Source organism: Pristis pectinata, chromosome 19, assembly GCF_009764475.1.
Source record: "Pristis pectinata isolate sPriPec2 chromosome 19, sPriPec2.1.pri, whole genome shotgun sequence".
Lineage (NCBI taxonomy): Eukaryota > Metazoa > Chordata > Chondrichthyes > Rhinopristiformes > Pristidae > Pristis > Pristis pectinata.
The window spans coordinates 3,517,557-3,532,085 of record NC_067423.1 but is presented as its reverse complement, the minus strand read 5'-3'; the positions used below and the strand labels follow the sequence as shown (position 1 = coordinate 3,532,085).

General features: G+C 47.3%; 1 protein-coding gene across 10 annotated transcripts in view; it reads right to left on the bottom strand.

The window, feature by feature from the left end:
- Positions 1–14,529, bottom strand: part of frmd4a (FERM domain containing 4A) — a 562,285-nt gene that overhangs the window by 361,925 nt on the left and 185,831 nt on the right. The window contains exon 1 of one of the 10 annotated variants that reach the window (XM_052034018.1): positions 12,647–12,721. The exons of the other annotated variants lie outside the window; for them this stretch is intronic. The gene's annotated coding sequence lies outside the window, so the exon portion shown is untranslated. Of the gene's footprint in view, positions 1–12,646; positions 12,722–14,529 lie in introns of those variants that run through there. 10 annotated transcript variants of the gene reach the window in all.

Genomic DNA, 14,529 nt, shown 5'->3' with positions numbered 1-14,529 from the left:
CACCTCAAGTCATTTCGCTTCTGACCAGTTCTGAAGCTTCATTAGGATCAGCAGAGAAACAGGCCCTTCAGCCCAACTCATCCATACCAACCAAAATGCCCATCTAAGCCAGTCCCATCTGCCCGCATTTGGCCCATATCCCTCTAAACCTTTCCTATCCATGTACCTGTTCAGGTGTCTTTTAAATGGTTTCATTGTATTCTCAGAGATGGGTGTTGGCAGTTCCAAAGTGGAGACTCCCCTCTCTCTCTTTCCTCCTCCCGAACTACAGGAAGCCATAGCTGACTGTCTGGCCTTCAGCCCACCGACAACTGTCACTAGGGTCCATCTGTCCTGCAGAGTGTTCAAGGGTTAGGTGTTGGAGTGATGTTTGAGAGCAGGTTACAGACTATGAAGAAGGCTTTCGTCACGGTGGCCTTCGTCAGTCAGGGCGCTGAGTATCGAAGTTGGGAAGCCATGGTACAGTTGTACAGGACACTGGTGAGGCCGCACTTGGAGTAGTGTGTTCAGTTTTGGTCACCCTGCTATAGGAAAGTTGCTATTAAAATGGAAAAGGTGCACAAAAGATTTACAAGGATGCTGCCAGGATTCGAGGGACTGAGTTATGGGGAGACGTTGGACAGGCTAAGACTTTATTCCTTGCAGAGTAGGAGACTGAAAGGTGATCTTACAGAGATGTATAAAATCACGAGGGTCATAGATCAGCTGAATGTACTCAGCCTTTTTCCCCAGGGTTTGGGAATGAAGAACTAGAGGGCATAGGTTTAAGATGAGAGGGGAGAGATTTAAAAGGAATTTGAGGGGCAACTTTTTACACAGAGAGTGGTGGGTGTATGGAACAAGCTGCCAGAGGAAGTGGGTGAGGCAAGTACATTACCAAGACAATGGACAGGTACATGGAAAGGAAAGGTTTAGGGGTTTATGGGCCAAATGCTGGCAAGTGGGACTAGATCCGATGGGCACTTGGGTCGGCATGGACCAGTTGGGCCAAAGGGCCTGCTTCCGTGCTGCGTGACTCTATGACTCTACCTAAGTATCAGTGATGGTGCGTAAATGATCGATTAGTACCACTGCAGTGGTAGTGACATGCAACGATTTTATTTCTTACTCAATCGATTTTTATCTCAATCTGTGCTGGCTGCTCGAGTTGATTCTATTTGAAATTCTGAAATTATATATTGAGGATTCCAACACCAGTGTCAATGTCCCTCTACAAACTCCATCCTTTGATCCAGAGCCCATCTCCCTTCCTGGCAGCTTTCTGAGGTCAACACAGACTGTTTGCAACCTTGTCTCATATCTCCCCCTGACCTGTGGTTCAAACCACAGATCCATGCCCACAATGAGAGGGCCTATCTCCGTCTTGTTAACACCACACCCCCTGCCACAGCCAAGAGGCTGCTGAAACCCTCCCCCGTCTTCGTTCTCTCTAGTCTGACTCTTCTAACGTGCCCCTGGTCTACCCTCTGTCAACACAAAACCATGCAGAACTCTGCTGCCCTTGTCGTTGTGAGTTCTGTCCCTCCACCTTCAGCTGCCGGGGCTCGGGAATTCCCTCCCTGAACTTCCTCATCTCTCTTCCTTCCTTCAAAACCCTCCGTAATATCTACCTCCCTCACCGAACCTTTCATCCACCTACCCTGATGTCTTGGCGTTAATTTTTGTTTGGTAATACTCCCGTGAAGAGTTGTGCCATGTTGAAAGTGCTTTGGAAAGGAACGCTGGTTGAAAGTTCACATTGGTTTTGCCTTTAATGTAACGTGCGTTCCGATAACTATTGGGAAAAACACACAGGCAAGCACAAGTGCAGACACAGAGAATGATACAGAGAATGGTTCTTATATTTTGTGGCTTTCAGTCAATTAGTTGATGTGTCCTGTAATAGGCGACTGTTAAAGGAGAATTGAGAAAGAGGGTGAATATGACATCAGAGGAGTGCCTCCCAGCAAGACTTCTCAAACAGAGAAGTATTCAGAACTCACCTCTGTGCCAAGAAAGGGATTAATGTTGTTGTACCCATAAACAATGAGTCAAAACCAAACTAATGAAGTCTGAATGTTTCCACTTGTAGACCAAGTTCTTCATCATTCTGATGTTGCTTTTAATTTTATGCTCATTGTTAGTGAAGGTGAATTAAAACGAATATGGAAGTTTCACTCCAATTACAGCTGCTCAGATACCAGGGTAATCGCATATTAGACCACAAACCAGGTTAGAATTTCCAGAGTGGAAATCCAGAAGGTAGGATACAGAAACCACAGCGAATAATCCTGATAAATAACTCAGACAAGGTTTAATGAATTAAATCAACACAGGGCACTGTCGCTATTAATAACAAAACTGTGAAGCTGCAAAAGGACCTCCAGTTCAATTGGCTTCAATATATCATCGTCAGACACCATCTGCAGAGAATAATCGCGATTCAAGACAAAAACTGTCCTCACAAGCATTGGGTTCCAAGAACTCCAACAGGACTGCCTCACACTGAGTACACATCACTGTGTGAACAGAGAGACCACAACCAACCAACATGATAGTAAGGGCATGCAAGGACTGCCCAATTTATCATATCCACCCTATATAGAGTGGGATGGCACAGTAGTGTAGTGGTTAACGTAATGCTTTACAGTGCCAGTGACCCGGGTTCAATTCCCGTCGCTGTCTATAAGGAGTTTGTACATCCTCCCCGTGTCTGCGTGGGTTTCCTCCGGGTGCTCCGGTTTCCTCCCACATTCCAAAGACGTACGGGTTAGGAAGTTGTGGGCATGCTATGTTGGCGCCAGAAGCGTGGCGACACTTGCGGGCTGCCCTCAGATCATCCTACGCAAAAAATGCATTTCACTGTGTGTTTCGATGTACATGTGACTAATAAAGAAATCTTATCTCTCATCTCATGTGAAGCTAGTCAGGGAGGAACTGGGGGCAAGGCATAACAAACAGAGCCATAGTTTCTGAAGTTCAGAAGCACTCTGACAGAGAGGGTGGGAGAGAAACTAACTCTCTTCTACAAGATGCAAGTTGATTATTAATTCTAAATCTACGATTGAGAGACTGTTGTTAACCCCAGCTGCGAAAGGAAACAAAGAACATGGTCATAGGTCTCCTGAAATGGTGTAACAGGCTCGAGTTGCTGTGTGGTCTGCTCCTGTTTCAATGTACGGACTTTGCTTATTATTCTGCAGTGGACACCAAGCTGTTCAGGGACATTTCACATCAGCCCCACTGCCAGAGCCGAAGAGTTCGACACCAGGCACCCAATTCCCACCTCAAGTTAGAACTTAATGCCAACTTTGAATCCAAAATCCCAAACCCAAATGGTGTGAGGAGGTGGTGATCCCAGCTGATCACCTGACCTTGGGCTAACAGGCCTCCCTCAACTCTTTGCCTATGGATTTGTACCATCTTCCCCTGGATTAAGCCACCTTGTCCCTGGCTCCACTCAGCCCCAGGTGTCCCCTATCAAGTACCTTCTGAAAGTCCACGTAAGCAGCATCCGCCGCATTGCTACTGATTCCTTTCTTTGATCATTTCCAACAAAGAATATGATTGACCACAAAAACACCTCCCTGTAACAAATCTATGCCAGCTTTAATTTAAAAAAGAAGTCTGCCTGGATATTTGATTACCTGACTAAACCATTGCTCAATATATCCAAAGGCAAAATATCGCAGATGCTTCAAATCTAAAAGGAAAATATACATTGCTGGAAACACTCAACCGGTCAGTTCTAATGAAAGGTCTTCAAGGTGACACATTAACTCTGTTTCTCTCTCAGAGTCATTGAACTGTACAGCACGGATACAGGCCCTTTGGCCCAACCAGTCCATGCCGACCACGGTGCCCACCCAGCTAGTCCCAATTTCCTGCGTTCGGCCCATACCCCTCCAAGCCCCACCCCTCCATGTACCCATCCAAGTGCTTCTTAAATGATGCTGTTGTACCTGCCTCACCCACTTCCTCTGGCAGCTCGTTCCATACACTCACCGCCCTCTGCGTGAAGAAGTTGCCCTTCAGGTCCCTTTTAAATCTTTTCCCTCTCACTCTAAACCTGTGCCCCCTAGTTTTGGACTCCCCTACCCTGGGGAAAAGACTGTTACCGTCCACCTTATCTATGCCTCTCATAATTTGAAACACTTCTATAAGGTCGGCCCTCGTTCTACGTTCCAGGGAATAAAGATCCAGCCTGGCCAACCTCTCCCTATAACTCAGGCCCTCGAGTCCCGGCAACATCGTCATAAATCTTTCTGAACTCTTTCCAGTTTAACCACATCTTTCCTACAAAAGGGTGACCAAAACTGTACACAGTGCTCCAAGTGCAGCCTCACCAATGACTTATACAACTGCAACATAATGACTCAACTTTTATACTCAGTGCCTTGACTGATGAAGGCCAGCATACTAAACACCTTTTTCACCACCCTGTCTACCTGTGCTGCTGCTCTCAACGAACTAGGCACTTGTACTCCAAGGTCCATCTGTTCCATTACACTTCCTAGTGCCCTACCATTCACAGTATAAATCCTACACTGGTTTGACTTTCCAAAATGCATCGCCTCATACTTACCTGTACACTCTCCACAGATGCTGCCTGACCTGCAGAGTGCTTCAGGTATTTTCTGTTTAGACTTCCTGATGTACCTTGTCCTATCTCCCGTCCCTTCACCAAGAACCTAACTCTCCTCATTTACATCCATGTCACAGATCAATTATACTTTAAGTCCATAATTGAGACGTAAAAAAGACTTGCAATTCTCTTCTCCATTCACTGCATCAGGGGACCCCACAGCACTTCACAGTCAATATTTCTGCAAGGTAGTTACCATTGTCCTGTGGCAAACACAGCTGCCAATTTGTGCAGACAGAGAGAAATGCGGATTTAGAAGCAGATTGAATGAATGATTTGTAAGCAGTTCAATAGTTATTGAGACACCAGAGACTACTTGTGGAATCTGACGCAGCAAACAATCTGCTGAAGGAACTCAGCAGGTTGAGCAGCATCTGTGGAGGCAGGGGGGAAGGGAGGGAATTGTCGATGTTTCAGGTCGAAACCCTGCATCAGGACTGAGAGTGGAGAGGGGAGATGGCCGGTATAAAGGGGGGGGTGGTGAGACAGGGGCCCGAGGTAGAGGGGAGAGAGCAGACCCAGTATAAAGAGGCGAGGGGAGGGGAGGGGGTGGAGCAAGAGCTGGCAGGTGATAGGTGGATCCAGGTGAGGAGGGGAGGGTGGAGATAGTGACAGAGGCTGGGAGGTGAGAGGTGGGGGTGACACAGGGCTGCAGATGGTGGGATCTGACAGGAGGGGAAGGTTGGGCATGGAACCAAATGGGGGAGGTGGGGAGGGCAGATGGGAACAGTGGGGGGGGAGGGGACCCAGTGGGAGGGGTGGGCGGATGGAGTGGGTGGGGGACGGGACAGAGACAGGGTGATGGGGGTGGGGGGGAGGGTGTGGGAGGAACTGGGGAGATCAGGAGGAGAGAGAAAAGGGACAGAGGGGAGAGTGGGTTACCTGAAGCTGGAGAATTCAGAGTTCATGCCATTGGGCTGAAGGATGATGGGCAGATCGAGCCATCGAGCCAGTTAGAGGCGGGGGGGGAGGGGGCGGCAGTTGGAGGACAAGAGGCAGGTGGATGGTTCGATACTAATACCACAAGACCATAAGACGTAGGAGCAGAATTGGACCATTCGGCCCATCAAGTCTGCTCCGCTATTCAATCATGGCTGATTTATTTTTCCCTCTCGACCCCATTCTCCTGCCTTCTCCCCAAAACCTTTGATGCCCTCACTAGAACCTATCAACCTCTGCTCCAAATACACCCAATGACTTGGCCTCCACAGCCGTCTGTGGCAATGAATTCCACAGATTCACCACCCTCTGGCTGAAGAAATTCCACCTCATCTCTGTTCTAAAGGGACATCCTTCTATTCTGAGGCTGTGCCCTCTGGTCCTGGACTCTCCCACTGCTGGAAACATCCTCTCCACGTCCGCTCTATCCTGGCCTTTCAATATTCGGCAGGTTTCAATGAGATCCCCCCTCATCCTTCTAAACTCCAGTGAGTACAGGCCCAGAGCAATCAAACGCTCCTCATACTTTAATACCTGGTATCTAGGTGTCCACTGAAGAATGCTTCTGCTCGTATCTACTAGAGGTTAGAAAAGTGAGAGGAAACTTGATATAAAATCCAGAGTGGACTGAGCAGGGTGGATGTATCCTCATGTGGGAGAATGTAGAACAAGGGATCACTGTTTAAAAATAAGCAGTTGCCTATTTAAGACAGAAAATTTAAGCTGAAGATCTCTCCCTCAGAGGACCGTGAGTCCTTGGAACTCTCTTCCTCAAAGGGCGGTGGAAGCAGAGTGTCTGAATATTTTTAATGGAGAGGTAGATCATTCTTGATAAGCGATGGGTGAAGGGCAACAAGATTGGACAGGAATGTGGGGCTGAGTTAAAAACAGATCAGCTACGATTTTATTGAACACTGGGGTAGGTTCGAGGGGCCGAGTGGCCTACTCCTGCTCCTTGTGCATGTTGCTATGTAACAGGGGCTGGGACACCGTGGAGAAGTCCAGCTCACAGGTCACAGGACAGTCTGAACAGTCACCCGAACCAACAGGAGCCAACTGAGGCTGCTCGGTCAGGGTGAGGGTGAGTCCTCGGGTTTGGGTCAGTCGAGCAGACCGACGATTCCTCAATAATCACACTAATGCTCAGGACTTTATCAAAGACCCCACCCACCAGGGTCATTCTTTCTTCTCTCCTCTTCCATTGGGTAGGAGATACGGAAGCCTGAGGGCACGTACCACCAGGCTTAAGGACAGCTTCTCCACCTCTGTGATAAGACTACTGAATGGTTCCCTTATAGGATGAGATGGACTCTGACCTCACAATCTACCTTGCTGTGACCTTGCACCTTATTGCACTGCACTTTCTCTGTAGCTGTGACACTTTACTCTGTACTGTTATTGTTTTTACCTGTACTACATCAATGCACTCTGTACTAACTCGACGTAACTGCACTGTGTAATGAATTGATCTGTACGACCAGCATGCAAGGCAAGTTGTTCACTGTACCTCGTACAAGTGACAATAATAAACCAATACCCCAGGTGCACACCAGTCAAAGCCCTGAACTGTAAGAAGACAATCCTTCTGTTCATTATTACCCACTCCACCTGTGTGCTGTCTGCGTTTTGTGTATATAATTCAAAACATCAAAGCCAGCACAAGTAAAATCACTCCGGTTTACCCAGTTCTGCGGTTTGTGCTACAGGCAATCTCTAAAGGCATCTACTCTATCTGTCATGGAGATAAGATTATAGGAGGATGTCAGCTGGATAATTAGCCAAAACCTAGTTCACAACTGTGAGCTGCAGGAGATGGGAGTGTCTCTTTAACAAACACAGAGAACCCTGGTGAAACTCAGCAGGTCAGGCCGCATTTGTGGAGAGAGGAACAGAGGGAAGGTTTCAGGTCGAAGACCTTTCTTTAGGACCAAGAATATTCAGAAGCAGGCTTGTTCATTGTTGAGAAGGAGGACGGGTTGAGATAACAAAGAGAATGTTTGCAATAGGGTGGAGCTTGGATCAAGAGGCAGAATGCCAGATGGGGTTGCTGGATGAGAGTGGGTGAGCTGTTCATTTTAAAACTCGTGTCGTTCTCTCTGTCTCCGGCCGACCACGGATCTTCCCTGTTCTCTCCAGCCTCCCTCCTCCCTGCAACTCACAACACACTTTGTTTCCACCTTCTCCTCAGCCTGAGGAAATGTTATCGAGCCAAAACCCTGTTTCTCTCCCCACAGACGCTGCCTGACGTGCTGAGTGTTTTCAACATTCTCTGTTTTGATTTCAGATTTCCAGCATCTGCATTTTTAATGATTTTAATTTATTTATATTTCAAGTTGTAACAACGCATAAAACCTCACAGACGCTTGGTGAAGCAGACAATATTCAGATATGAGAATAGCATGAAGATTTCTCGTGTTTGCTACACACGTCTCAGGTGGGGTCTGCTGATAGTCCAGTTGCTAATTTACTGCATTTATAATCCAGAGGCCTGGGCTAACAATAAGATATGTAAGATCTCTTTATTAGTCATATGTACATCAAAACACACAGTGAAATGCATCTTTTGTGTAGAGTGTTCTGGGGGGCAGCCCGCAAGTGTCGCCACGCTTCCAGCGCCAACATAGCACGCCCACAACTTCCTAACCCGTACGTCTTTGGAATGTGGGAGGAAACCGGAGCACCCGGAGGAAACCCACGCAGACACGGGGAGAACGTACAAACTCCTTACAGACAGCGGCCAGAATTGAACCTGGGTCACTAGCGCTGTAAAGTATGACGCTAACTGCCACACTAACATGCCTGCCCAGAGACCCAGAGATTTGAGTTCAAATCCCACTCTGGTAGTTAATAATCCTGAATCGCTGTAAAAGTTGTTTGCAATAATGATCACAAAATGACTGGCTAACTGTAAAAACCTGCCTGTTTCTACTGTCCTTATGCCATCTGGCCTACCTGTGACCCATCAACGTGATTGACTCTGAGATAGCCCAGCAAGCCAATCGGTTCGAAAGGACATTCCAAAGTAAATACTGACCCTTCCAGCCACACCCAGATCTGAGAAATGAATAAAAGTTCAAGTTCACGTTTATTGTCATGGGCATAAATGCCCAGGGAATGAATGCCATGAGAACTAGCTTTTTGCAGCAGCAGCACAGTACATTACAGAAAGAGGACAAACATAAGTTAACATAAACTTAAATTAACATAAATTATACGTAACTTAAATGTGCAAAAAATGACAAAATAAACAGTAACAAATCTACCTCGGGCTATATTTTTATTCTCTCTCTCTCAATCTAGAGCAAGATTGACAGAAGGAGAGAGAATAAAAATATAGCTCCAAGTAGAATTAGCGTTTTTCAGGTGGGTTCAAGAACCTGACGGCAGTGGGGAAGAAGCTGTTGTTGAACCTTGAGGTGTGGGGTCTTCAGGCTCCTGTACCTCCTGCCTGATGGCAGCATTGAGAAGAGGGCACGGCCCAGATGGTGGGGGTCCCTGATGGTGGATGTCACCTTCCTGAGACATCACCTCTCGTAGATGTCCTCGATGGTGGGGAGAGCTGTACCCGGGATGGAACTGGCTGACTCCCACCACTCTGCAGCCTCTTGCATTCCTGTGCACTGGAGTTCACATACCAGACCGTGACACAACCAGTCAGAACGCTTCCCACTGTACATCTGTGAACGTTTGTCACAATGGGCAGATCTGAGCACCAATTCAAACGACAACAGTTCAGTTATCATTCTGTGCCTGTACTTCCTTCACTGAGCTGGCCAACCAGTTCCCAAATTTGGCAGGTCAATGCGAAAATGGCACTGTCCATCCATGAGTGACCTCAGAGGGACACTCTGTCAGTTGTGGGTTCAAGTCCCACTCCAGAACGTTGAACACACAGACATGGGCGGCTGCCTCAAGTGCTGAGCTGAAGGTGGTTCTGCCTCACGGACGAGTAGAACAAAGATCTCATGGAGCTCCCTGGTGTTCTGGAGCCACTGACCAACGTCAATACAACAGATCAGCTGCCACTTTGCATTTCTGTGTGCTCTGAGTTTCCTACATTACAGCTACAACTATGTCATAGAGTCACACAGCACAGAAACAGGCCCTTCGGCCCAACCCGTCCATACCGACCAAGATGCCTACCTGAGCTAGTCCCATTTGCCTGTATTTGTCCCACATCCCTCTAAACCTTTATCCGTGTACCTGTCTAAATGCCTTTTAAATGTAATTGTACCCACCTCTACCACTTCCTCTGGCAGCTCGTTCCATATACCCACCACCCTCTGTGTGAAATACTTGCCCTAATGTTTTAAAAATACATCCAAAATGGATGTGGAAGGTGCTACAGAAATGCAAGTCTTCCTTGGACGATCTCAGAGAGTGCGACTGTAATTTCAAACTGTGCAATACCAGGGAGATACGCTGTAGCGCCAGCGACCCAGGTTCAATTCCGGCCACTGTCTGTAAGGAGTTTGTACATTCTCCCCGTGTCTGCGTGGGTTTCCTCCGGGTGCTCCGGTTTCCTCCCACATTCCAAAGACGTACGGGTTAGGAAGTTGTGGGCATGCTATGTTGGCACCGGAAGCGTGGCGACACTTGCGGGCTGCTCCCAGAACACTCTACACAAAAGATGCATCTCACTGTGTGTTTCGATGTACATGTGACTAATAAAGAAATCTTATCTAACATCCATTCCATGACTCAGCTCCACACTGTGTCCACTGTGCACAGAAATGTTACCGTCCAATTCCTTTGCTTCCTATCATTTTCCGACCTTGCCGCACTTAGGAAAGTGAAGTGAATCGTCCTGCACTTTTCTAGATTAAACAACACGTGTTGCGCTGAGTAAACATCTCTGTTAGTTAGCATGTGTAGGTAGGAAGAGACAGAGATAAACAGTGTGACAGTGAGACCTCACACAGTCACTTCAAAACTCACAATGTAAAATTCTTTACCCCTGCTTCCTCAAGTAAATTGCTTTATTAAATACCGCTTGGAATAACTCTGTGTGTCTCTGAGCAATTTAGAATTTGAGGTTGAAAAGGGGCTTTGATCAGCACAAGGAAATGGAAGCTATGGATATTGAGGTTCACCATCTCCTCTCAGAGGTTGAATCCTCTAGTCCGGTACCAGTCAGGTCCCAAGGGTGCTACAGAAAATCTAGACCACAGAAATTGTCCCCGATCATTTTCCTCTGAGCAGAACTGTTCTTTCTAACTGCAGACACTCCCCGGGTCACATCAGGGTTTCCAGAGTTGCCTGCTACATGGATTTTCTGTAAGTCAGAAGTGCTATTGGTCGAGATAACAAAAACTGGTAGGTTAATTAGCTTCAGATTAGTATAGATCTTAGTTACAACCTAGTTAGAATTAGTTAATTCATACAGATCTGTACTACAGATTGAAAACATATTGGACCACAGAAGCTGCCGCACTGCAGAGTGTTGGACCAGAGAATTTCAACCTGTACTTATGAAAACTAAGGTTGCAACATCGCTCTTGTGCTAACATTTAACGGTAGTATTGAAAAATAGCAATGTTCATTTATAAAGCACCGAGGTGTCTACTTTCTCAGAAGGCTAAGGAAATTCGGCAGGTCCTCACTGACACTCATCAATTTCCAAAGATGCACCACAGAAAACATCTTATCCGGATGCATCACAGCTTGGTACGGCAACTGCTCTGCCCGGGACCGCAAGAAACTGCAGAGAGTTGTGGACACAGCTCAGTCCATGACGTAAACCAGCCTCCCCTCCACGGACTCTGTCTACACTTCTCACTGCCTCAGAAAAGCAGCCAACATAACCAAGGACCCCTCCCACCCCAGACATTCTCTCTTCTCCCAATGGGTAGAAGATACAAAAGCTTGAGAACACGTTCAAGGACAGCTTCTGTCCCACAGTTATCAGAATCTTGAATGGATCTCTTATATGCTAAAAGGTGAACTCTTGATCTCCCAATCTACCTCGTTGTGGCCCTTGCACTTTCTGTGTAACTGGAACACTATATTCTGCATTGTTTTCCTTTTTTACGACCTAGACGTGCTTATGTATGGAATGATCTGTCTGGATGGCACGCAAACAAAAGCTTTTCACTGCATCTCAGTACACGTGACAATAATAAACCAACTCCAAATCTAATTCCACCTTTAACATGCAAAGGAAATTCCATCAATTCACACCTCAAGTAGTGCATAGAATGATATATTCACTTTTCTTCAACAGGACACAACCACAATGAGGATTGCAAACTGGAACCCTGAGGTTCCAGGTGTAGATGCAGCACTTTGAGGAGGAGAAGGGGAGTTCTCCCCAGTGCTCCGAGCCAATATCATCTTGGTGTTCATGGGAGCTTGCTGTGCTCAAGTTGTTGGCCACGTATCCCACATTACAACAGGAACCACACGGTGTTTCAGTGGCTGCAAAGAATTGGGACTTCCCAACACACCAAGAATAGGCACATCTTCCAAAAGAAGTTAGTAACCAGATTTACATCTGTCGTTGCTCCAGATGTGGAAAGGTCAGTACTTGTTGCTGACGTTAAGCTACCCTGGAGAAGGTGGTGGCGACCAATTCTTCTTCAACAGCTATCGTGGTACAACTGAGGGAGTCACTGAGTCATTTCAGAGTCAAGAGTCAACAAAAGGTACACATCTGTGTCACATATAAGCCACTTTTCCTTCTCTGAAAGAGATTCACAGGCCATTTGGGTTTTTATGATAGATTTATAGTTACCATCACTACGACTAGTTTTTTTTATCTCCATGATTACTTAACTCAACGGTTACCCTGAAGCCATGAATTCACAAGCCTCGACTGTCAATCGGGGCCCCTGGGCAACTAACCCAGTGATCTAACCACTCCTTCGCTAACCTCAGACAGGCTGAGTCTCCAGTGGTATGAGACTGGACAAACACAAACATATACTCCATCAACCGTAACAAACACAAGAAGCAGAAGCAGGAGAGGTCATTCGACCCCTCCTCACATCTGCTCCCCCAACCTCAGTGCCGCCTTCCTGCACTGACTCCACAGTGAAAATTCCAAAGATTCACCACCCTGAGAGTGAAGAAATTTCTTCTCACCTCTTGCCAACCTTTCAAGCAAATTCTTCAGGATTTTACTATTCCCATGGATTGAAGCTGGTAAACCCGGCCGTAACGTCTTCCTGGTCTGAAGATGGAACCTCCTTGATGGAACTCACTCCTTGGACACTGATACCCACAGAAAGTCTCTTCACTTCAAAATTCACAGAGCAACTCGGTTCTATTTTGCTGTTCCAACATCTCTCCCCAACAAATTAAACATTGCAAAGAGCACACACAGTGTTAACAATCGATGACGGTGTGTTTGTTTTGCATGGCAAGTTAATTTGCATTTATAACATTTGCTTCAGGCTAAGAACAGGAGAATCCAGAGCACTACTCCTGAATAAAATCAACTCTCAGCCGCTGGCAAAATGCACAAGCGCAGACAAATCACGTTAATCCAATATTGCCCAAGAACTGTGAAGGGCAGGCAGAGAATAGTTCTTGCAAAGTACTGACTGCTGTTACTCTGTGCAAAACTCACAGCAAGGTTTATGGCGCTCACAGAGCCGCTGACTGATTGGATCACCAGTGGTAGTTGGTGGCCTGAACTCATAGGGTGCACTTTCAAAACCCAGTGAGAACACTGACTGAAGAGCGACCACCTGGAGAGACTGTGTCTGTAGTGTGTCAACACAATGTGCTGCAGTCGTTTGCTCTGGTTACTCTGACAATACCATCCAAGCCCACAATCCCTGCCACCAACAAAGGCTGCAGGTGCAGGGGAGCAACACTACCCGTAGGTTCCCATCCAAGTCACACACCATCCAGTTTGGAAATATATCGTCTTTCATTGCAGCTCGGTCTGACTCCTGGAACACTGTCTAAGCACCACCAGAAGGACCAGGGACCACTCCCACCTTCTCAAGGGCAGTTAGGTCTTTGCAATAACTACCAGCCTTACCAACAATGCCCGTGTCCTAGGTATCATTTCCTTCTGGGTGAAGCACTGAGGTGGTCATTTATTGCATCTGGTGCTCCCGGTGCTGCCTCCTCTACATCGGTGAGACCCGACGCAGACTGGGTGACCGCTTTGTCGATAACCTTCGCACCGTCCGCCGCAACAGCCAGGGCCTCTCGGTGGCCGCCCACTTCAATCCCACATCCCACTCCCACACTGACATGTCTGTCCACGGCCTCCTCCACTGCCACGTTGAGGCCAGGCACAGGTTGGAGGAGCAACACCTCATATTCTGCCTTGGGAGTCTCCAACCCGTCCGGTAATTCCTCCCCTCTTCCCCTCCCTCTTTGTCTTCCCTCATTCTGGTGGACCCCTCATCCCTCTCTTTCCCCTCAACCACCCTCACAACCTGCCCATCTATTCCCCACCTCCTTCCCGTTATTCCACAGTCCACTGCCCCCTCCTACCGGATTCCTTCTTCTTCAGCCCTTTGCCTCTTCCACCCAACACCTCCCAGCTTCTCACGTCACTCCCTTTCATCCCCCCTCCCTCCTACCTACCCCCCCTCACCCGAATTCACCTCTCCACTGCCTGTGTGTACTCCTCCTCCCCCCCCCCCCCCCCATCTTCTTATTCTGGCTTCTGCCCTCTTCCTTTCCAGTCCAGATGAAGGGTCTCGACCCAAAACGTCGACTGTTTATTTCCCTCCATGGATGCTGCCTGACTCGCTGAGATCCTCCAACATTTTGTGTGTGTTGGTCATTTCATTAAACCTTGGAATCAGTTTAAGGTGAACATAGAGTCATACAGCATGGAAACAAGCCCTTCAGCCCAACTCGTCCACGACGAACAGCTTTGACATTATTCTAGTTTTGTTTTTGTAACATCTCTCCTCCAACAAATTAAACATTGCAAAGAGCACACACAAACATAAGAAATAGGAGAAGGCCATCTGGCCCGTCGAGCCTGCTCCGCCATT